Below are 26,359 nucleotides of genomic sequence, written 5' to 3' on the forward strand. Positions count from 1 at the left end.
AAGAGTTTGTAATTTTCCACAATTCGTTTTATTGATTCATGTCATGCATAATTATACTTTTTTCTTTCCTTCTTCCTCCAACTCTTAGGGAAAAAAAAAAGGTGGCAAGAAGTCATATATAATGGTGGTGAGATTTTTTTTCAAGAAGTTTCTCTTGCCAGCTCTTTTTCTCCTTGATTGCTCAAGTTCCAGTTTTGATGGAGCTGGTTAATAATTCTTTCAGAAAGAGTTGAAGTGTATATTTATGAATCTCAGACTACTCACCAAAGCATTTTAAGCTCTTTAGCAGAGATGGAATTAAGTCACATGATCTGTTTTCTGGTTAAGAGCTTCTAACACTTGAATACTTTGTGTGGGGGCGGGATGGGGGTGCTTACAGCTCCAGAAACCACTGGATTATCTCCTGTAGGATTTAAGAAGCAAGGTGCCCTTTAAGGTAAAAACCATCTTTGTGGGAAGCAGTATGTGCCGGGCACTGTGCATAAGCCCTGCCCTTGAAGAGTTTGCTTTCTGACCTTTTTTCTTTCCGGGACTCAATTTCTCCGTCTGTAAATGTAGGCACGGGAATGAGATCATCTCCACAATCCCTTCCAGCTCTCAACATTCTACGGTACCCGGGGGGATAATGGAGATTGATCATTATTTCAACAATATCAGGGGTGAACTGGAATGAAAAGGGTAATCTTTCCTTCAGGGTCGACAGACAGGCTGCAGTCATCAGCTGAAATATTCCAGTTCCTAGGAGGTGTTGCCGAAGATGATAACTAACATCTATGAGGGTCCTACCAGGTGCCAGGAACTGTACTAAGCTTCTCCAAGGATTACCTTGTGTACTTTTAAGTAGCAGCATGAAAGAGCTTTATATATGATCTTAAGTTTTTTTTAAAAGTAAGACGTGTTAATTTGAGCCCTTGCTCTGCTCCTTTGCTGGCTGAGCAACCTTGACCCTGCTCTCTTAACTGCTCAGAGCCTCTGATTCCTCTTCTGTAAAAGGAGATGGCAGTGCCCACCTCATCACATTGTTGCTGGGATCAGATGAGAAAATACATGAAACCATCAAGTGTGGTGCAAATATTAGTGGTTACTATTTAGCAAATAATATTATTGCTTATGAAAGTCTTGGAAAAAAATTCCTTGAAACAATACAGAAATGTATAATAAACCCTTCTTTTTGTTTTCACACAGAGCAACCTTTTAATGGACATATTTTAGTTAGAGAGGCCAAGAGGCAGCCTAGGGTAGTCGTTGAGAATGTGATTTGAGCCAGACGCCTACATTCAGACCCTGCCTCTGACTTTTCTTAGCTGGGTGACCTCGGGCAAGTTTTTAACTTTTCTGAGCCTTGGTTTCTGCATCTGTAAAATGAGGATAATAAGATAATTGTCTTAATTCATGTACAAAGCACTTAGGATAGGGTCCAGCATAGGGTCAGGACTCCATAAATGTACCTTTTATTGTTGTTATTACTAATTACTTTAAAAAAAACTTTTATTAAACTATAGCTAGTGTACAACATTATATTAGTTTCAGGGGTACACCATAGTTATTCAACATTTATATACCTAAAGAAGTGATCACCATGAGAAGCCCAGCAACCAGCTGACACCGTACCAGCTATCACAATATTATTGACTATATTCCCCATGCTGTATGTTACATCCCCATGACTTGTTTGTTTTATACCTGGAAATTTCAACCTCTTATTCCCCTTCAACTTCCCCCACCTTTTTAAAATTTTCAATTACAGTTGACATTCAATATTATTTTATATTAATTTCAGGTGTACAGCATAGTGGTTAGACATTTATATAATTTAAGTAGTGATTCCCCTGACTAGTCTAGTACTCACCTGGCACTATACATAGTTATTATAATACCATATTATTAACTATATTCCCTATGCTTTACTATACATCCCCATGACTATTTTGTAACTACCAATGTGTACTTCTTAATCCCTTCACCTTTTTTACTCTGCCCCACAACCACCTCCCATCTATACCCTGATAAATCTAGAACCCATCTGACACCATACATAATAATTACAATATTATTGACTATATTCCCTATGCTGTACTTTACATCCCCATGACTGCTGTGTAACATCCAATTTGTACTTCTTAATCCCCTTCTCTTTTCACCCACCCACCCCCAAGCCCCCACCCATCTGGCAACCATCAAAATGTTCTCTGTATCTATGAGTTTGTTTCTGTTTTTGTTTGTCTGTTTTGTTATTTAAATCCCACCTATAAGCGAAATATGTCAGCTATGACATTCCACTTGGCACAACACCTTCCAGGTCCATCCATGCTGCCGCAGATGGCAAGAACCCATTCCCTTCCCTGGCTGAGCAATATTCTATTGTATATATGTACCACCTATTCTTTATCCATTTATCCATCGACGGACACCCAGGCTGCCTCCACATCTTGGCCACTGTAAGCAATGCTGCAGTGAATATGTGGATGCACATGTCCCCTTGAAGTAGCATTTTGGGTTTCTTCAAATAAATACTCAGAAGTGGGATTACTGGGTCCTTCCTTGTCTCTTGTTATAGCCTATGTTTTAAAGTCTATTTTGTCCAGTATAAGTATTGCTACCCTAGCTTTTTTTTCATTTCCATTTTCATGAAATATTTTTTCCCATTCCTTTACTTTCAGTTTGTGTATGTCTTTTGATCTGAAGTGAGTCTCTTGTAGGTAGCATGTGTAAGAGGCTTGTTTTCTTATCCACTCAGCCCTCCTATGTCTTTTGATTGGAATATTTAATCCACTTACATTGAAAGTAATTGTTGATAGATATGTAGTTATTGCCATTTTATTATTCATATTTTTTATCTTGTTTTGTTTTGTTTCGTTTTAAAGAAGTCCCTCTAAGATTTCTTGTAATTCTGGTTTGGTGGTGATGAACTCCTTTAGCTTTTTCTTGTCTGGGAAGCTTTTTATCTGTCCTTTTTTTTTCTAAATGATAGCTTTGCTGGGTAGAGTAATCTTGGCTATAGGTCCTTACTTTTCATCACATTGAATATTTTGTGCCAATCCTTTCTGGCCTGCAAAGTTTCTGTTGAGAAATCAGCAGACAGTTTTATGGGAGCTCCCTTGTAAGTAACTGTTTTTCTCTTGCTGCTTTTAAGATTCTTTCTTAGTCTTTAACTTTTGACATTTTAATTACAATGTGTCTTGGTGTTGGCCTCTTTGGGTTCATCATGTTTGGGACTCTCTGCACTTCCTGGGCTTGTATATCTGTTTCCTTCACCAGGTTAGGTAAGTTTTCAGTCATTATTTCTTCAAATACATTTTTAATTTCTTGCTCTCTCTCTTCTCCTCTGGTACCCCTATGATGCAAATATTGGTATGCTTAATGTTGTCTCAGAGGCCCCTTAAACTACCCTCATTTTTTTGTATTTTTTTTTCTTTTTGCTGTTCTGTTTGGGTGTTTTCTGCTACCTTATCTTCTAAATCACTGATTTGATCCTCTGCTTCATCTAATCTACTATTTATTCTCTCTAATGTATTCTTCATTTCAGCTATTGTATTCTTTATTTCTGACTGGTTCTTTTTTATGTTTCCTATCTTAATTTTTATGTTTCCTATCTCTTTGTTGAATTGTCACTGAGATCATTGAGCATCCTTGTAACCAGTGTTTCGAACTCAGCATCTGATAGATTGCTTGTCTCCATTTTGTTTAGTTTTTTTTTCCTGGAGCTTTGTTCTCTTCTTTTATTTGGGACATGTTTGTCTCCCCATTTTGGCTGCCTCTCTATGTTTGTTTCTATGTATTAGTAGATCTGCTATGTCTCCCAGTCTTAGTAGAGTGGCCTTATGTACTAGGTGTGCTGTGGGGCTCAGTGGTGCAGTCTTCTTGGTCATCTGAGTTGGGTACTCCTGATGTGTCCCTTGTGTGGGTTGTGTGTGCCCGCCTCTTGTAGTTGAGCCTTGATTGCTGTTTGTACATCAGTGGGTGGAGGGATTGATCCTCGGGCTGTTTGGTTGTAAGAAATGACGTGACTACAGTGGAGGAGCTATGGAGCAGCAGCTGACCCTATGGAGCAGGGTTCACTTTAGCAGGGCTCTGGTGCCTGCTCAGTGTGCCCTTTGGGTGTGTTGTACCTGCAGGCGGCCAGGTGATGCTCTGGCTGGATCCAAAGTTGACCACCTGGCATGCCAGCCCTGGGGCCTCCTGGGAGGGGCCCCACTATAGGCCAAATTCTGCCACGGCCTGTGCCCTGCCTTGGGCCACCTGGCATGAGCCACAAAGCAATCCACAGATGGCCACCACTCACACTGTTCTTGGAGGTGCCTTGAATGGCCAAGCTATGAACCGAGGCTGGCTGTCACTAGTGTCACTCAGCCAGAATTACGGGACATGCTGAAGCCAGATGCTGCTTGTCTGGGTTTTGTGAACCTTTGAGAGATTTTACGAAACTCCATAGCAGGAGTCAAGACAAACTATTTATACGGAAAAGTCACTGGAAACGGCTTTGGTAGGCCCAAAAGTTGGGTGGGATGGGATCTCTGGAATCAGGGCAAATGAAAGGTGTTAGCCAGTTGATGGAGACTCAAATATGACAGCTGCTTGCATCTGCACGCAGGGAAGGGGAGGGCTCAACAAAGAGACAATTTGCTCCCCATCCAGGAGAAAGCTGCCCTTCAGTCCGCGTCTTGAAGCCAGACAATTCAGTTCCTCCCCAGATGTCCCTGGTGCCTTTCGAGTTGTTGCCTCAGTGCTGGAGCTCAGAATGGGTAAGTCCATCAGCAAGTAAGTCTGTGTGCAGACCCTTTAAGAGGAATGCCTAGGATTGCAACCACCGTCCATCTCACAGCCACAATCTGCTCATCTTCACAGTCAGAAGTCATGGGGACTTCTATACCTGACACTGGAACCCTGGGCTGGGGAGACTGGTATGGGGCTGGGACTCCTCAGGGGGACCTCTACAGCCAGGCTATCCCTCCCAGTTTTTAAGGGTTACATGTGGGACCAGCCCGTTCCAAGTCTCTGCCCCTCCTACCAGCCTCCAGGTGGCTTCTTCTGTATGTTCTTAGTTGTAGGCTTCAGTTCAGCTAGATGTCAGGTGATTCCCAGGGATGGTTGTTCTATAGTTCATTGTAATTTTGATGTGGCCGTGAGAGGAGGGAAGCACAGCATTTACCTACTTCGCCATCTTGGCCGGATATTCCTATTGCTAATTATTTTTATTACCTAGTGCCATAATAGAATTCACTAATGTAATAAGTATTTCATAAACCCCAACTGTGTATATAACACTGTGCTCGACATAGAAATAAAGGACAATGAAAAAAGAGAATGAAGTCATGATTCCTACCATCTAACACTTCCCAGTTTACATATAGATGGACTCAGCAAACATCCCTTGAGCTCCTAGCAAGGATGAGGCAAAGAGATACAAATATGAATACAATAGCGTTCTTGCCGCCAAGGAACTCAGGTCTAGCTGAGAAGTCAGACCCATGGAAAGATAGCTCCTGGAAGTGGAGGGCACAGTAGTTAAGGGTGGTGGTGGTGGGTGTTGGAGTTGACTACCCAGAGATCACATCTGGCTCTTCCACCAACCAGCTGTGGAACTCTAGGCACCTGCCTTAATCTCACTAAAGACCACTTTCTGCAGAAGTAAACTGAAGATAGTGATAATATCTACCTTCTTTGAATTAACAAATATTTATTGAGTGTCTGTGATGTTCCAGGTACTATTCTAGATGGTAAGGATACTGTAGAAAAGAAGACATGACAGAATTCCTGCCTTCCTTGAGCTGACATTCCAGGGGAGAGAGGCAGAACGCCTCTTATTAGCAGAACACTAATTATTTAATTAAAACATATAGTATGTTAGTGATAAAAGCCTTGGAGAAAAATAAAGCAGGGAAGGGGGATGGGGAGGGCCTAGGGGTGGGGCAAAGTGTGGAAGGAGAAAGAAAATTTTAAATGGGGTAGCAGGGATGGCCTCTCAGGAAAGCTGGAGGTGAGAAGTGACCCTGGCATTTTTCCAGTTGTCCACCCCCTATCCCCCCTTGCCCTGCGGTGGCTGGGGAGCCTTCCAGGTGGGTGAGAGGATTAAAGGTGATAAAGCTCGCTCAGTGCCTGGCACATAGCAAGTGCTCAGAAGACACCAGCTGCTATTTTGAGCCTTACTCAGTGCAAGGCCAGGGTATGAAACAGGTGGGTGGGAGCAGAAAAGAGAGAATGACTAAGTCAGCTCGGGGAGGTCTGGAGAGTTTCATGAGTGCAGTGCCTTTAGTTGGAACTACGGCAAAAGAATGAGTAGGAGTTTGCTAGAGGGATGGGGTTGTGTGGCGTGAGCTGGGGGAGGAGGCATTCCAGGGAGAGGGAGCTGCGCTGCAGAGGTGTGGGGGTGGCAGAAGAACATGCTGTGTCCCCTGAGCCACTGGGGCGTGGGTGTTGGCTGGGTGGGCGCTCTCTCTGGAGACGGGGGCTGGAGAAGTAGGTAGGGACCAGATGACAAGGGCCTCAAAGGCTACAGTGAGGAGTGTATGCTTCCTCCAGTTGGTGCTAGGAGAAAAACCTTTAAAAGTGGGCACTGAAAGGATCAAATTTGTGTTTTCATAAGCTCTAGCGAGGAGGTAGGCACTGAGGGCAGCAAATTAATGAGTTTTGCAGGGAAGGGTGTGATTACATGGCAGAATGAGTGGTGTAACCTGTGGGACTTAGGGAGGAGGCAGGATATCCACCCATTTATTCATTCATTCAGCACCTCTATACTGAGGTCCAGCTTTGTGCCAGGCACAGGCTGGAGCCTGGGGCTGCACTGGGGATAAGATCATCTCTTCCCATAAGAGAAGCAGGTGATAAGCCAGACAACTCGTTTGGGGGTGGGGGGTGGGGTGTCAGGGAAGTGTCACAAGGAGATTGCTTTGTGACCTCGGCAGGTAATAACTGGAAGGAGTGAAGAGACTGGGAGGGGATGGTGGAGGCGAGAGCTCCAGCCCAAGGAAAGGGGTCACTACTGGCTGGTGTGGCTGTGCGGGAAGACGGGCTTCATAGGGCAAATCTTCTGATCTTTAAGACAGGCTGGATATTTGTATGTGGAACTTCCTGAGTTTTTAAATAATGGCAACTGATCGAACAGAAAGCAGTGACTGAGAATAAGTGGAGTGTGTGTGTGTGTGTGTGTGTGTGTGTGTGTTCTACTTAGGATGGGTTGTGGGGCAAAGCTCTGAGGTGATATTTAAATCTTATAAGGTGGTGGGGTGGGGGAAGGGAAAAGAGCATATGCCAAGGGTCCTGGCAGGGAAAAACTTGGTGTGTTTGGAGAATTAAAAGAAAGCCCATACTTGGAGCTTTAAGATCAAGGCAAAGAATGGCTCCAAATGAGACTGAGGGTGAGGTGAGTAGGGCTGGCCCTTGAGGTGGGGTTTGGATTTTATTTACACTGAAAAGCCATCTCCGAATAATTAGAAATAACTTGAAGGTCTGTGGCCTCTGAATATAGATCTAGAAGAGGGACAAAATGAAAAGGTGTCCTAGGGAGGAAATGGCAAGGACAAAATAGTTCTCCAAGTACTCATCATCGTTGAGTAGAGGACGATCAGTTTGCAGGAGACTGAGGCAGGGAATGCACTGGAATGAATTCCAAGACCCTGGAAATCCTTGGGAGATGACATGCAAATAGGGAGGATGATACCATTTTATGGAAATCATTGAACCAAGGTTTTTTGACCTCTTCTGGATTTTCTCTTATAGGCCAGGGGGATCCCAAATGTGCCTGAGGATAAGAATCGTCTTGGGTGCTTATTAAAAGTGAAGATTCCAGGGCCCCCCTTCTGTGGTCCCATTTCTGGAGGTCTGGAATGGGGACCAGGAAACCTGTAATCTTAACTATCACCGTGGGCTTCTTACCCTCAAGTGAGTTTGGGAAAAGTTGACATGGGCATATCATTGCAGGTATCTGACCTGGGAGTCAGAAACCAGTGTTTTACAACAGGTTTGAGAAAAGAGGTCCTTGCATTTGTCAGGACACAAGACAGGGAAGGTCTGGATTTGGGTTGCAGAAGGAGGCTATATTAGTTTTCTAGGGTTGTCGAAACAAAGTACCACAAACTGGGAGGCTTAACACAACGTAATTTGTTCTCTCACAGTTCTGGAGGCCGAAGTTCTAAAATCCAGGTGTCGGCAGGGTTGGTTCTTTCTGGAAGCTGAGGGAGAATCTGTCCCAAGCCACTCTCCTAGCTCCAGGTGGAGGCCTGTAGCCATTGGCACTCCTGGGCTTACGGGGGCATCACTCAAGTCTCTTATGTCACAGTCCCATGGAATCGTCCCCATTTTAACTTTGAAGTTAGATATTGCCTGAAAGTTGAGGAAGACGAAGAGAGAGGAAAGACTAAAGGATTCGTTTAAAAGTTGCTTGCCTGGCATATAATAATTCTCTCGATGCTTGTCCTACAAATGGACAGAAACATTTGTTGGGGTCTTTGGGGTCCGTGGCCCTGAAGTCCCCTGAGTGGATAATGAGGAAACGAGGGACCATGGCAGCGCATGGAGGCGGCTACCAATAATAACAGCTGGAGAGTACGGAGCACGAAAATGGGCAGGTGCTGTTTCTACAGCGTCCACATGTCCACCTTCATTTCATCTTGGGTCGATCAACAAACCCAAAAACTGGGACTTTCCCGGTTTTAGCCCCGAGAGTTCTGGAAACCCCCAGAAAAGTCCTGGCCAACACGATTTTCATCTTCACAAAAACATGTCATCACCCTCATTTTACAGACGAGGACACTGAGGCACAGAGAAGTGAAGGGAGAGGGAGCTGGCGAGGGTAACTTGCCCAGGGTCCCACAGCCAAGGGGCAGAGCTGGTACTCAAACCCAAGCAGCGGAATTCCAGAGCCCTCCCCCGCCTCTGTGGCCCTTCATAGGGTCAAGTGAATTTCAATTATTGGTTTAAAAAGATTTCTTCCTTTATGAAATACATCATTTTGTTTGGAGCAGAAAGCACGGCTGTGTCCTTTTCCCCCTGCCCTGAGACAATCCTACAGGTAAAAAGTCAGTTAAGAGTCAGGTTGCAAGACTTATTGCCTTCTAGGAGCCTTCTAGAAACATGATACCCTCCAAGGGATCTGCCCCACAGCCCCAGCGTCTGATCAGAATTCCTCATGAGATTTTTTTCAGGGGGAGGGACAGTGGTTCACTATGGAGAAGAGTTTCCAAAATGAAAATAAACCAGCAAACAACCCAACTTGTTAACAGACATCCAGTAACTTAGCCTTAATTAAGTTCAACATTAAGGAGAAGAGAACTGAATCATTTATAGAAACCTTTGGCTCCCTTGGGAGACATTTAAGAACTGAACATATTTTTTTTTAAATTTAAAGGGATGCCAAGTTTATGTAAAATTATACCAATGATGAAAGAAGCTTGAGAACAACAACAAGGCCAGCCAACGTCAATGGCCACAATCGTATGCTCTTGGGAAACACAGAAGCAAAGCCAGAGCGGAGAAGCCAAGAGAGGGAGCGCTGGGTAGTGGGGAGCACAGCTGGGGAGGCTGGGTCAGTTCCTGGCTGGCTGGCCCTGAGCTGGCTGAGCTGGGACAGGGGACCTCGCCTGTCTGAGTCTCGTCTCCAAAAGGGGATGCTGAGTAGCTAGCTACCTCAGACGGTTGTGTTAGAAAATCCAGCAGATTATGAATGTCACTTAACTGTTTCTGGCCCAGGGCAAGTGTTGAGTAAATGGTACCTGTTATGCCCAGGACCCCTTGGGTCTGTGATTAGAAAGAGGCCTGAGCTAGTGTTTGTTAAAGGCTCACGCTGTATCAGGCCTCAGCTAAGAGTTCTACACACATCCTGTGTTTAATCCTCACATTCTCAGATACTATTATTATTATTATTATTATTATTATTATTATTCCATTTGCAGATGTGGTGAAGAAGGGAGGATAAATGGTTTGGCTTCAAGATTTGCACAGAGAGGAAAGGATTAGGACCCAGGTCTATTCTGACTGCTTTCTACTGCACAACTTTACAGGGAAACGTGAAAAAACAAAAAGCAATGTCATTTTTCTAGTTCCCGGCCTCTTTAAATATAAAGATCTATCTGTTTCCAGAAAGTGACAGTGGGAAATTTCAAGATGGAGCAAGGTGTGCCCGGCAACCTTCTAAACTGGGAAGTTTTTGCCTGTGTTCAGAGGCAAAAGCTTTAGGCTGAAGTTGTTTTCCACACACATGAAGAGCTTCAAGGCGGACTTGAACCTGTGCCCCAGAGCTGAACCCTGCCCTCTCCTCAGTTTCTTCATCCTGCAGGAAATGTGTCCAAAAGCCGGCACTTATGCAGCAGTCCTGAAAATAGGATCCTAGTGCATGTTTTTACTGTGTTTACTGTTACTTGTTTAGGATGGTAAGGAGAATGTTTATCTCAGTCTACTAACCCTGTCTGATTTTTGTAATCATGAGCAATGAGTGTTGCTTTTTATTTGTGTGTGGCTCTCGCCGGTACTTTTTCTGTGTTGGTCAGTTCCATGACTTGGGGGAAAAAAGTGCCCCAGCTCCATCTTTAAAATCAGGAGCATGAGTGTTTTGTGATATTCCTATTGAGTTTCGCCATGAACTCGAAGTCCTAAACTCTCACCCTTTGCATGGCCCTGAATGAGAAACCGCGATTCTGGGCATTTTTTTTCTTCCTGTGGCTTACTCTTGCTCATTCATCCAGCCATTCATTCGGCGATTTACTCATTCACACACCAAACACGGAGGTTCTGCTGCACTGTCCACCACTCCCTTCTCTCCAGCAGCCCAATGCTTCTCGGGGAGAGTGCTGAAGGACCAGTTTCTTTGTTTTACTTTTCCAATCGTTGCAGATGGATACTTTTGTAGAATATAATAAAAATGAATTATCAGAAAAAAATGAAATTTAAAAATCCCAAAGACATACAAAATGCAAAACCCATTTTTTTTTTTTAGTGTGAGAGAGTCAACATTTTGAGCAGCACTGTGCTTGAGCACAGAATTATAATACAGTGTGACAAATGTCCTCATAGATGTGAGAGCCCAAAAGATAGGAACATAAATAATTTTGTAGGAACCCAAAGGGTTCATTCACATGTATAGTAGAAATAGCCCTGAAAATCAGAGTCTGGGGCCTCAGTTTCCCCACCTGTCAAATAGTCTACTCCATCAGGTTGTTGGGTGTAGCTGACGTATAAAGCACTAGATACACCTGATTCTGAGAAATATTGTGCAGATCTCGTATGTCCTTCCGGTTTTTCAAGAACTCAAACTGTTTAGATCAGATCCATCTGGACTTAACCTTATGTAGCACTCTGATTAAAATACTTTAAAAACATTTTTATTCTAAAAGTAAAGCCTTTCGTAGGAGAAAAAGAAATTTCCCCCTTCGCCTTCCTTCTAGGTCTTTTATTATACACATGCCAATATAGCAATGGGCTCATACCATACAGAATTTTTTTTTTTTAACAAATCTTGCTTGTTTCACTCAATAACATATCATGGTAATACTTCCACTTTACTACTTAGATACCTTCCTCATTTTTTTCCAGGTTGCATTGCTTTCCAAGGCATAGGTATGCCATGATTTATTCAGGCAGTCTTGTGATGGTTGGCACTTAGTTCATTATTTACTCATGTTGCTTGCAGTGAACGTGCTGTGTGTGTCCTGTGCACTTATATGTGTATTTCTGGGACAGATTCCAGAAGTCAGTGGGTATGATGCACACTTAACAATTTGTGGGAACTGCCAACATTGTCCTCTTGAAAGACAGTACCAATCATCATCAGATTTTTTAATTTTATTGGGGAATATTGGGGGACAGTGTCTCTCTCCAGGGCCCATCAGCTCCAAGTCGTTGTCCTTCAATCTAGTTGTGGAGGGCGCAGCTCAGCTCCAAGTCCAGTCGCCATTTTCAATCTTTAGTTGCAGGGGACGCAGCCCACCATTCCATGCGGGAATTGAACCGGCCACCTTGTTGTTGAGTGCTCGCGCTCTAACCAACTGAGCCATCCGGCCGCCTTCATCATCAGATTTTAAAGTTGGAAAGTACCTTGTCTAACTCATACCTCCTTTTGCCAATCAAGAGGCTGAAGGGAGAAGGACGTGATTGTCACACGTGAGCTCAAGATGGAGCCAAGAACACAGACTCCTGACTCTGCCCAGTGAGGTTCCAACGTTTTTATCAACCTCTCTCAGCCCTAAGGCCATTGACCTTGTCTGCTAGGGCACCCTGCACAGAACCAGGAGTGAAGGCTTTCAATGACTATACTTGCGTCACATTTGAACCTCGGTCCTTATAATTGTGTCTCACGTCCCTTAAGAAAGGGATGTGACTTGGGTGCCTTTGTAGCCCCTGTGGGAGGAACATCTGATTCCCGTTTGACCCAATGACTCTTGTCGTGTTCAAGGACAGCTGAGGATAGTGAGGGAAGCATGGAACTGGGCCTCCAAGCTTAGCTCTGCTTCGACCTTGTGGTTTGGGGCATGGTGGCGAGCCTCTGCGTGCCTCAGTTGCCCCATCTTGGAAATAGTGACCTCACAGAGTGATCGTGAAAATACAAGAACTGTATGGAAAAGGTTTGGGAGGCTCTCGGGAAATACCGTTTCCTTCTCGTATCCTCTCCTGAGGAGCTTAAAGGGATGCGGATTTGCGGTGGAGGAGTCCAACAGAGGGCAGTCTGAGCTGGAAGTGGGATCCCCCGCCACACAGGAGCATTAGTAAGAAACTCCTGCGAGGCTAATTTAGTCCCAGAGTTTAGATCTAACTGAGGTCAGAGTCCTTTTCACTTATCACTGGTGAGTTGCTTGGAAGAAGTTATTTAAGGACAAGAAGTGGCCACGTCCCAGAATTCCACGGACGCTCGCTTCCCTCTAATCCCTCTGTGAACTCTCGTCTCCTGCATAGCGTCCTGTCCTCACTTCTGTATCGTCAACGCAATCCGTCTCTGCGAACGGCCTCACTCTCTCTCTGGCCATCCAGGGCTGTAAGTTTGTTCTGGATCATCTCTCTCCCTTCTTCCCTGTGTCCATGTAGCGACCTGGTTCAAAACGTCTGACGCACGCACGGGTTTTCCCAGTGGCCATGCAGCAGCGCCCCCGGGGAGGATTTTCATGACCTCCTGTCGAAACTACACACCCAGGCAGACCGGTCTGGGAAGCCCCCGTGTAAGGGCTGCAGCCACAGCAATCCGATCCTCTCTGGAGCCCCGCCGGCAGGGCAGTGACCGCCCCTCCCCACCGTCACCTCACACTCAGCCCTCTCCAGGGCCCGGCCCCAACCCTCAGCCTTCACTTCCCATACTAATGGCTGCCATTTATGGAGAGTTGCCGGTGTGAAAAGAAGGACTTCACAGACATGATGTCATTTAATTCTCAGGAGATCGGAAATATTACGATCCCCTCTTGATGGACGAGGAGACCGAGAGCCAGCAGAGTGTAGTGACTTGATTAAAGTCACGCAGCCAGGAAGCAGTGATGCTGGAATTTGAAGCCCCAGAAGTTTTAACTATGTTTCCCAACAATGGGGCCTAATGTCCCCTAGGGGTGTGTTAAGAGAGTCCCTTGAAATGTCCAAAATGGCAACCGTTTCTGTCTCCATTTCTACTTTAAAAAGATGAATAGAGTGATTATTTTTAAATTTCTCTTCAAACACCTGGCAGTGTAGGAGCTTCCACTTGCCCAGCGAGTGCAGACAAATGAGCACGGCTCATTTGCGCCTGGCTCAGCCACTTGCTTGGTTCCAGGGACACTTCCCCAGCACCGTGCAGCCATAGCATATTAAACTGCTTTCATTCTTAGACCTATATTGCTTCATTTCTACCGTAGCAGAGCAATGCCGTTGGAATCTAATTCAGGAGTGTTACTGAAAAAAATCAACATTAAAAAGAAAAATATAGCAAAGCTTCTACATACTTTTGTACTCATTTTAGTAGAGCAGTGCTTACAAATAAAAATCTGAAATGATCTCTTCTCACCTCTTAGAAACAAACGCAAAAACTGAAAAAACTAAAACAAAAAACCTTTCAAAAACACAAACTGCACGGATTCCAAGAGAAGCAGGTGTCCATAAAAGGTGGCTGCTGGGCAATGGTCCTTTCCCTAGAAAATAAGCTCTATGAAGGCAGGGATTGTGTCTACTTTTACTGCTGGGTAACCAGTTCCTGGTCCATTGGCGACTCTCAGGAAACGTTTGTTGAATGAATGAACATCCATGATATGGTTGGACCTGGGATGAAGTGGGGATTTCTGGACTGGGTCCCTCTAGGAAGAGCTAAGTGATGACCAAGATTTTCTGCTCTTTAGAGTCTGTGGCTCTCTCTCTTATCACCATCTCATTTGATCCTTACAGTCACCTGGTGCTGTGGTTGGGGAAGGAGCATTCCCACTTTTCAGAGGAGGTTGGGAGAAGTGAAATGCTGTGATCAAGATCCCATCGCAAGTGACAGGGGCTAGGTCTTTCGAACCTAAATCCAGTTCTCTTTCTAGTATCCTCCACCCTCAGCAGGTCAAAGGAGGTCCAGGTAAGCTCAGATTCTGCAACTGTAGTGTGGAAGTTTTGATTGGCCCCCATTTGTACATCTTGAGCACAACAGAGCTCAGTGCTTGGACCGCTTCTCTTCTGTGACTCCTCCCTCCAGGTGATCTCATCCAATGGCCTGGCTTTAAATACCACCAATGTGCTGACGGCCTTTGCATGGGTATCTCCTGCCCCAATCTTTCCCCTGAACTCCGTAGCTGGATATTTATTTTGCCTTGGCCCTTCCATTATTTATATCTGTGAGGCATCTCAAACGTAACACAGTCCAAACTAAACTCTTGATCTCGCTACCCGCTGCTCATCAAGAAACTTTTTCCATCGCAGTGGATGGCAACTCCACCACCACTGGAATTATCCATGGCTCCTCTGTTTTGCTCGCACCCCACATCCAATCCTACCCTGGAACAAGTCACCCCATCTCTCGCTGGGACTGTTGCAGTAGCCTCCTGTCTGGTTTCTCTGCTTCTACCCCTGACCCTCTACAGCTGGTCTCCCCACCAAGCCAGAAGGTAAAACCTGCCAAAACCCAGGTGACATCATGTCCCTTCTCTGGTTGAAGCCCTCTGAAGGCTTCTTACCTCACAGAGTCAGTGCAAACTCCTTACAATCGCCTCTATCTGTCCTTTCCCCCAACCTTATCTCCCACCAGCCTCCCCTCATTCAGTGCCTGTGCGGCTCCCTCTGCCACTGCCTCACTTCTCCCAGCTCTCTGCTTCCAGCGAGAAAGGGTCAGATTCTGGACATAACTACTTCCTTTTTTTGTTTTGTTTATGATTTGCCTCCCTCACGAGAACATGAGCTCCACGAAGGCACGGACTTTGTTTTTCCTACTTTGTTTCCAGGACCTAGAAGGGTTCTGTCTCAGGGTCCGTGCTCATGAGTGCACGAGGGCAGTCAATCAAAATCTGTGTAATTCTAAAAGGCAGCGACCACCTTAGACCAAAACCGAGGCAGAAGTGCTCTGCTTGACCTGCCCAAGGGTGAACTGTGGCACAGTTTGGTGACATCACCAAAACACCAATAGGTGAAATATATTCATTCAGGTTTGATCACTGTGCAGACTGACTCTGCAGAGACTCTACCAGTAGCCACCTCTTGACATTGAGGTTGGAGAGGCTGATTTTGTAGATTTGTGCCTTACCTGAACAGAACATAGGAGGTAAACAGGTAACAGCGAGGATTCACCAGGTGCCCCACCTGCTAAGCTAGCTCCTTGCCTGAATTCCCTGATTCAAGCCTCACACAACCCTGTGGCTCAGTACTGCTCCTATCACTATTTTGAGATGAAGATACAGAGGCCCCTATGAGCTAAGTAACTTGCTCACAATCACTCAGTTAACAATTTCTCCTGGACATTCTGTTTCACTGGATTTTGGGGTAAGGCCCTTACACCTGCCTTTTCAAGGAGCACCTGTGGCTATTTTTCTCCTGACGCAAGTTGGGCAATACTGCACTTTCTGGAAAGGGCTGGATAAACAGTGAAATTAACTTTGGAAGGCAATTCTGCCGTTCTTAGGGCTGTCACCCCCATGTCCACTGTAGCTGCCCAGAAGTCCTAGGGTCGCTCTGCCCCTCACACAGGCCCCCTTTGAGTGTCCCACATTGCATAAACACTCAGGTGGAAAGCAAGCTGGTGGCATGTGCTGGTGGCATGTGTCCCTGTTCATTTTCCTCCCTTGCGGATGTCCCAATTGTCTCCAACTCGGTTCGTTACACTGGTTCTTAAGTTCTGATAATTGTATCTTTTATCCCTGTCACCTCCCCGCATTCCCCGCCTCACCCCTTTCCCTTTTCAAATATTTTAAGACATTTTCCACAGCTGTTAAAACCATAAGGTAAAGGTTCAAGCACATTTTTTAAAAATGCATTACCTAAAAGAAACAATACTAGCTCAACAAATGGAATCCAAACAGAATTAAACACAAATTCAACAAGTATGTGTTTGCTGTTGGTGCTTATTGCTCAGAGCAAAGCCAGGGAGTTGAAGTGGCAGCAAGAACACATGGCTGCTATTTAGTATTAGGCCGCTGTCATCACCCCATTGATACAGAGTTCACAGGTTATGGTCTCTCTGGCACTTAAACGACACACACCCTACACAGAGGCGTCAGGGGTCCTCAATCATCTCCTGTGCTTTGGTGAATTACCTTCTCCAAACAATGAGCACAAATTCTCCCCTAAGGAACTTGCCATCGAAAGAGTCGTGGGATTGGAATGTGTAATACAAAACAGACATGCAGAGAAGACTGACTTTTCTAACTCAAAAAGAAAAAGAACGACTATAAAACAAAGTCCCCATGCTACAAGTTAGCTTGACCCCACCTTGTGCATCTTTTTTTTTCCCCCCCCAAATAGACCTGAGATTAAAAACCAACCAGCGCCTTTGTAGCTGCGGGACTTCAGGTATAAATCACTTAGACCTCTCTGAACCTCAGTCTCCTGAGAAACGGGGTGCATGCCTCCCAGGGAAGTTGTGAGAAATGGGAGGACACTCCGCTGGCCAGTATTAGTGGGTTTCCAGCTGTTCACAGGATACTTGGATCACACTGGGCAGAAATGACGGCCTAGTATTGCCTCTATGAGACATTAAGTATGGTTTAAGGAGATGCGTATGGGAGTTGACAAGGGGGAGCCCTGTGATAATAAGCTTTATGTGTCAGTATGGTGGACTAAGGGATGCCCAGGTCGCTGGTAAAACACTGTTTCTGGATGTGACTCTGAGGGTGTCTCTAGAAGAGATTAGCATTTGAATCCATAGTCTGAGTAAAGAAGATCACACTCATGAGTGCTACCTTGTTTCCCCGAAAATAAGAGCCAGCCGGACCATCAGCTCTGATGCGTCTTTTGGAGCAAAAATTAATATAAGACCCAGTCTCATTTTACTATAATATAAGACCGGGTCTAATATAATATAATATAATATAATATAATATAATATAATATAATATAATATAATAAATTATAATATAATACCAGGTCTTGTATTAACGTTTGCTCCAAGACTCATTAGAGCTGATGGTCCGGCTGGGCCTTATTTTCGGGGAAACAGGGTAGTGGTCATCATGTCATCTGCTGAGGGCCTGGCTAGAACCACAAGGCACAGGAAGAGCAGCTCTGCCCTCTTTGTTTGAGCTGGGACATCCATCTTCTGTCCTCGGACATCGGCTCCCCTGGTTCTCGGGCCTTCAGATTTGGACCAAATCACACCACTGGCTTTCCTGGTTCTCCAGCTTGCAGAGCACAGGTTACAGGACTCCTAGGTCTCCATAAGGGCATGAACCGATTCCTGTAATAAGCCATATGTCTATGTATACATATGTATATATATATATCCTACTGGTTCCGTTTCTCTTGAGAACCCTGACTGACGCATCGCCATCATTTTTGTTTCCCTTCTGACCAGGCTAAATAGAACCCCATTAACCCTGGGCACCCCTACCCTCTTCCATGCGTTTGCTCGTGCGATTCCTTCTTCCATCACACCCCTTAAGTCTTCGTATGCTCTAAGCCCACACTGCAAAACTCTACACAAATGCTGCCTCTTCCAAAACATCTTCCCAGATGCCACCAATCAGAAGTCACTTCTCCCAACTCTTGTCTCATCAAGCATGCCTGTGCCTCGGTGACAGCTGTCCTCACAAACGGCTCTCAACATGGCTGCCTTCCAGCCTTCCCGCGGAGGGTGCCACCTCCATCAACTTGCTCAAAGCCCCAAGCCAGGTGTTATTCCAGACACCTCGCTCTTCATCACCCTTCAAAACCACCCATTTTTGTCCCTCTCCCGTCCACTCGTCACAGAGATCTTTCTAAAATGCAAACCTTTATTGCCGCTGTGATGCCTCAAACCTCCCACGGCTCCCATGCGTCTGAGGCTGAAGGTAAAAACTCCTCGGTATGGACCACAATGCCTTGTGAGGCTGCCTATCTCTTTAGCTAATGCCATAAAATCCGCCCTCTACAGTATACAGTTCAGTGGTTTTTAAATATATTAACACAGTCGTACAATTGTCAGCACTATTTCTTTCCAGAATATTTTCATCACCCTGAAAAGAAACCTCATACCCATGGGCAGTTACTCTCCATTTACCCCTCGCCGCCACCCCCTCCCCCATCCCTGCCGCTGTTGTCCCAGCTCCAGCCCCTGGCCCAGCGCCAGCCCCCCCATCTCCCTGCCCCCCCGCAATCACAAATCTACTTTCTGTCTCTATGGATTTGCCTCTTCTGGACACTTCATATAAATGGAATCGTACAGTAGGCCTTTTGTATCTGGTTTCTTTCACTTAGCATAAAAATTTCAAGATTCATCCACATTGTAGCGTGTGTGAAAAATAAAGAAAACCTCATTTAAAACGGAGTCGGGAGGCCCTGAAGGGGGAGCACTCATGGACTGCCACCCAGACCCCAAACAGGAGGACATACCACAGCAGGAAGAAGGAAGACCGTCTCCTTGACCAGCAAACGGCCTCAATGGCCACCTGAACCTCTTCAGCTGGTTGCCCTCAGCCTGGTTATAGCCCAGCCAATGAGAAACGGACACACTCAGCCAATGAGAAGCCGTTACCACCTGAACTTTCTGGAAACAGCCCCTCCCGGTTTCCTCTTCTTTCCCTACAAAAGCCAATCCCTCTCCTCTGGTCTCTGTAGTTTGCTTGTCCCCAACGGCAATTCCTCTGCTATTCCCAAATAAACACATTTTACTGGTAAGATGACTCTTTCTTTTTAAAGGTCAACACATGTATTGGTGTTTCATTCCTTTGTATGGCTGAATAGTATTCCATTGTATGGATAGACCATACTTTGTTTATGCATTTACCAGTAGATGAACATTTTGGTTGTTTCTCCTTTCCTGCTATTATGAATGCTGCTGCTGTGAACATTTGGGTTCAAGTTCTTCTGTGAATATGTATTTTCATTTCCCTTGGGTATATTCCTAGGAGTGGAATTGCTGGATCGGATGACACTCTATGTTTAACCTTTGAGGAACTGCCAGACTGTTTTCTATGGCAACTGTACCACTTCACATCCCCTCCTGCAGGGCCTGAGGGTTCTGATTTCAGCATGTCTTCCTCCAGCCTGCTTCTGCCTGTCTGGGCTCTAACCCCACACCCCATTAGTCCCCCCATCAGTCTGATTCCCTGTCCCACAGCAAAAGAAGGGTCTTGAAGATGCCTGTGGTTCTAACCCTATCAGATCCCATGCCTCTGTCTACCCTGATATGAAATTCATAAACAGTATAACCTACCTACTCATGTAATGAAAACCTGCATATGTAATTCTCAAACTATAAAATAAAGGAGAATAAGTGGAAAGTAATTTATAATAAAAGCGTATGCATTATAATGCTGGAAGTCCTAATGAAATAGCCAGGTGAAGCTGTGAAGGTGACAGCTACAAATGCAGGTAGATCTAGGTCTGTGGGGTGCTGGCCACTCATGCCCTGCCAGCATGCTGAGTGGAACTGCTGCCAGTGCTGTCTGTCACTCCAGAATGATGACCAATGGAAATTCCTATGCAAGTAAAGTTCAGTGTTCTCTCAATGGACACGGTCATTGCGTTCTCGGAACAATCAGTATATATTAAAACCATGCAAAAAAACCACTCTGTGTTTACATGTAAAATGGAGCTGAGTTCTAGATTACCTTAACTGTGAGAACCACTGCCATCTGCTCTTTCCTGGGCCTGGAACATTCTTCACCTCCTCTTGCACCTGCTCTTTCAATTCTTAACTTGAAGGCCACTTCCTCCAGGAAGGCTTCCTGGCCTCCTCTCACCAGACTACTTTTCTTTCAGAGCACTCTGTGCTGCTTCTTCACAGCACTTAACACCATTTGCAATCGTACATTCATGTATTTTCTTTTAATCAATGTCCAGGTCTCCCACTAGGTCTAGGTTTGGGACTTCCCTCTGATGGTATTCCCAGCCCTTCACGAAGGGCCTGGGACTCAAATATTTGCTGAACGAATTCTCGTATAATAGTGTTCTCGTCCACCTTTTCTGTTGTCCTAAGAGGTCTTAGGGGACGGTTCTGTGCCAAATTTATTTGGGACACTGGTGCTAAAGATAGCTCTTTTATGTGGAAAACAGTGGTCAAATGTTTTATAAGCAAATAGAAGCAAAATCATTATTGGGCTACCAGTGTCCTCATAAATGAGCTGAGGACACATTAAGAGGTATGTTTCAATAAATTCTCCAGAAACTGCTACGTTAGAGTAAAGGGTTGTAGTGGAATTCCCTTTACAGCTGTGGTTGCAGCAGAGAACCTTCGTGGTAACCGTGTTAAAGTGACGACATGTGTATGACAGCCATGAAATCAGCCACTCTAGCTGCTGTGTATAGTGATGAGTTGGTTGTGCCTCACGATTCTGTGGGTTGGTAAATCTGCTGGCTTCACTTGGACTCACTCATGTGCCTCCAGGCATCTGACAACTTGACCCAGGCTGAAGGACCCAGGTGGCTGCACTCACATGCACGGCAGTGGTCTGACTGTCAGCTGAGGTGCCATGGTTCCCTTCCACCTGGGTTTCCATTTTCCAGGGGACTAGCCCAGGCCTCTTGGTGGCCTTAACATGCCAAGAAAATGAAAGCAAAGACAGAAGTCCTGGCTCCAAAGCTGGTAGACCATCACTTTCGCCTCATTCTGTAGGTCTAAGTAAGTCACAGATCCAAGTGGGTGGAGATACAGGCTCCACCTGTCAAGGTAAGAGCGGCATCCAACATACAGGACAGTGGCGTCCAGGGAGGCACATTCACTGGGACCCTTATTATAATGAGCCGCCACAGCAATCTCTCTAGGGTACACGCTTCTAGTTCCTTGTTCTGGAACCCAAAGGGCAGCTCTGGGTCCTTTGGGACCCCGAGTGTCCCCTCTGAAACTGGCATCTCCTATCTGGGCCTGGAGATGGATGTGGAGGAGGTTAAGGGGATACGGTTAAATACGTTCTTTTCCAGTTTTTGTTTGGTTTAATTTGGGGAGGAGGATCTCATCTGTGCTTTGGTTAAGTCATGACTTCATTTTCTTGCCATTTACCCTGTTTCTCTTCCAACACAGCTGCAATAAAACATCCAGTTAATAAACCATTCCGACGAGTTGTTCTGTAGATTTTACTAGAAAAGTACTAAGGATTGAGAGCATTGATTCTAGAGCAAGTCTCCTTAAGTTAGAATCCTGGCTCTGTCAGTTGCTTGCTGTGACCTTGGGAAAGTGACTTCACCTTCCTGTACCTCAGTTTCCTCCTTTCTAGCATAGGGACTGTGATGCTTAGGATGGTTGATGAGGACGGAGGGAGGTGGGCAGCGGGAACCACTCAGAGTGGTGCACGGGACAGTCACCTCCCCAAGGCATCTGGGAAAGAGCCAGATCAGGGCATTTGCACAAGGGTCAGGCATGCAGGCTACAGCTTCTGCCCTAGATGCTTCTGGGGATGGGGATGGGGAAAAGAAGGTGGTGCAACTAAAACGCCATTCATAATCTCTCTTAGTGCCCCCAGGAAAGAGCAAAGCCTGCGTGTGCAGTGCCTCCTAACTGTGTCTCATTCTAGCCCTGTTATGAGATATTTGTGCTTTCCGTAGAATTTATAAATCTAAACATATACTGGGTTTGTTTTCCGCCCCAAGCAGATTCCAACCAACATGCGTCCAGCCAACCCAAATAAATTGTGCGCTTAAGTCCATTGTTTGCAGCACCCTCTACACTGTCGGGTTGCAGAGAATTGCTTTGAAGAGGGAGCCCCATTAGTGCTCCTAGCATCAGGGTTCAATTTAGACGGAGCATTTTTGAAGACTTTCCTAGAAATTTGTGGCAAAAAAAGCATGCACGGGGTGGGAGTGGGGGGGGAGGGTGTAAAGGGCTCTTATCAAATTGTACAGGATGTGTTTAGGGGTGCTGTCATATAAGACCAAAATAAAGCCACGGCCCTGAACTCAAGGAGGGTCACAGAATTCCTCAGCTGGGGAAGTCATCCTGGGAATGCAAAGATCGCTTTCAATGTTATGTTTGTAAGGGCACGACAGTCACCAAGTGGAGAATGTCAGGTCCTCCGAGAAACCCTGTGCACACTCACATGTGGAAAACTATTTACTTAACTGGAGTTGGTTTTGAAAATATTTGACTCTGGAGGGTCCCTAAGGGAGTGTGGAGGGTGTCTGGGATTTTCTTTCAGGTCAGGACTCTGCCGTTGCTAATCCCCCCAGCTGATAGGCTCCCAGGTTTCAAGGCAGATTCATTCCCCGGCTGCACCAAGGTTCATGGCGCCGGCTGAGGCCCCAGGGTGAGCCCGTCATTCCAAACGCTGCCCCAGTTTGGCAGAGCCCACGTCTATCTGATGAAATGGCAGCGTGTCACTGTGGAGCAGAGGTGCCAGCAGTGAGGCTGTGGGTGGAAATGAGAGCGGAGGAGAAGCCTGGAAATAATGATGGATCGCAATGTTTATCTCCAGGAAGAATCGAGCTTTCTCACGTTCTTGTCAGCACTGAAGGTTGACAGGGTGGGTAAAAGAGGAGACTTCTGATGCCTCCATCGGCAGGAGGATGATGGATTGTAACAAGTGGGATGAGATTTGGAGACTGTTTCTCCTGCTAATCTCACCGCACCACCCCCTTCCCGAGCAGGAGGCTTGAGGAGGACTAACATGCACCCCAAAGGGGACAGACAGGCTCCACAGGGCCCCCGAGAGTGCCAGCTTGGCCTTGCCCTGAGGGCCCGAGAACAGAGGTATTCTAGAAAGGTCACGTACTCTTTCTGCTTACTCATTCTTCCCTGGGGCATCCCCTTCATTCTCAAAGGCAGAGGCGTCTCCCTCATCGCCCCACCTGGCGCTCACTACCTGGGCTAAAGTTAGCACGTGGCATTGCAGGTCTCTATGTACATGTCAGTCTCCCACTAGGACATTTCCTCCTTCTTCATCTCTGTCCCCGAAATGCCCAGCCTGGCACACAGGGTGATGACACCTGCCCTGCTTATGTCATGAGGCTGCTATGAGGGGAACACGGAGGCAGATGGGAAATAGTTTGAAAGTGTTAGAAACACTATGCTGTTTGGAGGTGTGTGCCTGTGGGGGCTGCAGAGAAGATTCTGGGGCTACAGGTAGTGGGAGTGTGGCCACTCAGGAACTTGAGAGGTCATTTGAAGTCGTCACAGATTATCTCCCTGCCAGACCATCTCTTAGCCTAGTGTCCCCCAAATGCCAGCAACTCAGGCGCCACCTTGACAACTTTGGCCCAATTCATTTGCCACCTGGGCTCTTAGATACTTAATATTTTTCTTTAAATTGATTTACTTTTTCTCCTAACTTTTTGTTTTGACAAATTTCAAACCTGCAGGAGAGAATAGCTCCAAGAGCACCGGTGTACCGCTCCCCTAGATTCCCCACCTGTTCATGGTTTTGCCACATTTGTTTTCCCTATTTCTCCCCATCTATACATTAAAAAATAAATAAAAAGAGCATGGAATTATTTATTGTCCATGCTATTAAATATTTCCATGCTATTACATATTTAAAGAAATTTTCCATTTTAGAATAGTTTTAGATTTAAAGAAAAGTTACAAAGAGAGTACAGAGAATTCTTATATACCCTATACCTAATTTCTCATTCTGTCCCTTACTGTTAACATCTTACATTGTGATGTTACATTTGTCACAACTAATGCACCAATAGTGATACATTATTATTAACCAGACTCTGTGTTTTATTAGGGTTTATTATTAGTTTTTCTCTTACCTAGTAGAATCACTTAAACTTTTTAAAAATTGGAAAGTGTCAATGGGAAAGCCCGATCACTTGCCAGACACAGTTCTAGCTGTTGGCTGCTGAAAGACACAAGCCCCAGGCTTGCTTTCTTTTTGTCAAAAAAGGAGATTAGTAAATGTTAGAGAGGTGTGAAAGACAGATTAGCACAAAGCTGAGCCTTTCTCCCAGGCCAAAGGGAATTGGAAGAAAATTGCCACAGGAGTAAAATGACTTTCCCACTAAGTGAGTCAACCTTATTTAGTGACCAGTCTGTATGTCATCTAAAGTTCTGTTGGGCGCCGCCTGTGTGAGCCCCAATTTGGGAAACCGCATGGTCTAACTATACCACACTCCCTCAGACGGCTGGAAACCCCAAGTTCGAGGCTACCAGGCTCCAAACCTGGAGCTTCCTTCTGCCCTGGGGGATGAGGGTGGGGGCTGGGTGCCCCCCTGGCTCAGGGCTGTGGAGAATGTCATTTGCCTTCCCTATGTAACTCCCCCCCCCCCCCCCCGCTGAATTCCTAAAGCGTATGTTTGACAAGTGAGGAATAGAAGACAGCATGCTGGAGAATTCCATCCATAGCATGTGAAAAAGCACCCTGCATCGGACACAAGGTCTGCTTGCACGTTGTGTCTGTGACACGTGGTCCTCTGCGTAGCCAGCGAGCAGGAGAGAAATGGCTAAATTGAAGCTGTGCTTTCTCGGCAGTCCTTTGCATAATGTCTGAACTTGTTCACATTCATTCCTTTAAAATGCTTCAAAATGGTTTTCATGTTTTATAAGTTAGAGTAAGGGACATGGTTTCCTGAAACCAAGTCATCGCTTTCCAATACTTTCCTTTCAAGTATGTATCTGCTGTCCTCATTGCCAGGAGGTCTAATCCCACTCCAGCATAACTGGACAGCTCCCATGCTCTTAAGGAATTTCACTCTGTGATAAGTCACTGTTGGCTCAAGGGGTCCAAACAGCCAACCGGAGGTGATCCAACTGGAGTGTTTGCAGAATTTTGGGGTTCTTTCCTCAGGAATGCTGTTTATTTGTCTGCTGACTTACTGTAGAATTCTTGGAGTTAGTCTATGGAGGGCAAAATGGGTGGATGAAATTTTCTCCATGTGTCGGGTTCAGTGTCCCCAGAGAAGGGAACTGGGACACGTGTAACAGACAAATCCATTGTCCTTTTTTGAAATGAAACTATTGCAGGTCAGAGCACCACCCTTAAACATTTTGCCTCCCTCTTTCCCAGAGGTAATGACTCAGTTTGGTTTATATCCTTCCAGGCTATTTTCCTGGCTTTATATGTGTTTCCATAGTATTTTGTTTTATGTCTGTGTAAGGGGGAGGGTTACACAATCAGGGTTATACCGAAATACCACTACGGCCCCTTTTTCACTCAATAATAGATCTTAGAGATCCATCTCTGTTGTTACATACAGACACAGTTCACTCTTTTTAAACCGCTGCCTGGTAAGGCATACGACAACTCTGCTGCATTCTGTTTGACCACTCATTATTTGGTGGATATCTATTTCCAGTTGTTTCCTATGATAAACAATTTATTGTAGCAAACCTCTGTATATGGCATGATGCTTAGAGTGACAGCTCAGTTCCGGTTTTCAAAGCTCTTGCCAACTTACCCTTCAGAGTACGTGTGTGTGTGCCTGTGTGTGTGTGTGTGTGTGTGTGTGTGTGTGTATGAGTTGGTTGGTAGGGTGTCAGTTTCTGTTCTTTGGGGCTGTTTAGTTTTGGTTTCTTGTTTGCAGTGGCTGCAGGATGGAAAGGAGCCAAGGAGAGGCAGAGAGAAATTCATCTCTAGGTGTTACAGGCTGGGAGGCACTGCAGGACTGGCCTCTCCCTGGCGGCTTCAATGGGGACTTTGTTCCTGGGTGCATCCCTGAGCAGACTCCAAAAGCGAGCCTTGTTGAGGTGACAAAATGAGTCATGGGTCCTACAGGGACCCACTCCTTGACTCAGAGACACCAAGTTTGTAGGAGTCTTACACACACAAATGTAACAGGAGTGTGTGTGTGTGTGTGTGTGTGTGTGTGTGTTGGGGGCAAACCCTGAAATAATTAGGTTATAAGAAAACAAACGGAGGGGAAAGCAGTAAAAGAGGCTGATCAC

The 26,359-nt window shown here is 45.6% G+C and overlaps 1 long non-coding RNA gene across 2 annotated transcripts; it reads left to right on the plus strand.

The window, feature by feature from the left end:
• The first annotated feature begins 301 nt into the window (after positions 1–301).
• LOC109444583 (uncharacterized) lies at positions 302–16,641 on the plus strand. Of its 2 annotated transcripts, XR_012491111.1 has the most exons (5): positions 302–436; positions 4,636–4,742; positions 11,898–12,958; positions 14,323–14,494; positions 15,354–16,641. It is a non-coding gene; the product is annotated as an uncharacterized LOC109444583 (long non-coding RNA). The 2 variants fall into 2 exon arrangements; XR_012491112.1 differs by lacking the exon at positions 11,898–12,958.
• The last annotated feature ends 9,718 nt before the right edge of the window (positions 16,642–26,359 follow it).

The sequence above is a fragment of the Rhinolophus sinicus genome, linkage group LG13, assembly GCF_036562045.2.
Source record: "Rhinolophus sinicus isolate RSC01 linkage group LG13, ASM3656204v1, whole genome shotgun sequence".
Classification (NCBI taxonomy): domain Eukaryota; kingdom Metazoa; phylum Chordata; class Mammalia; order Chiroptera; family Rhinolophidae; genus Rhinolophus; species Rhinolophus sinicus.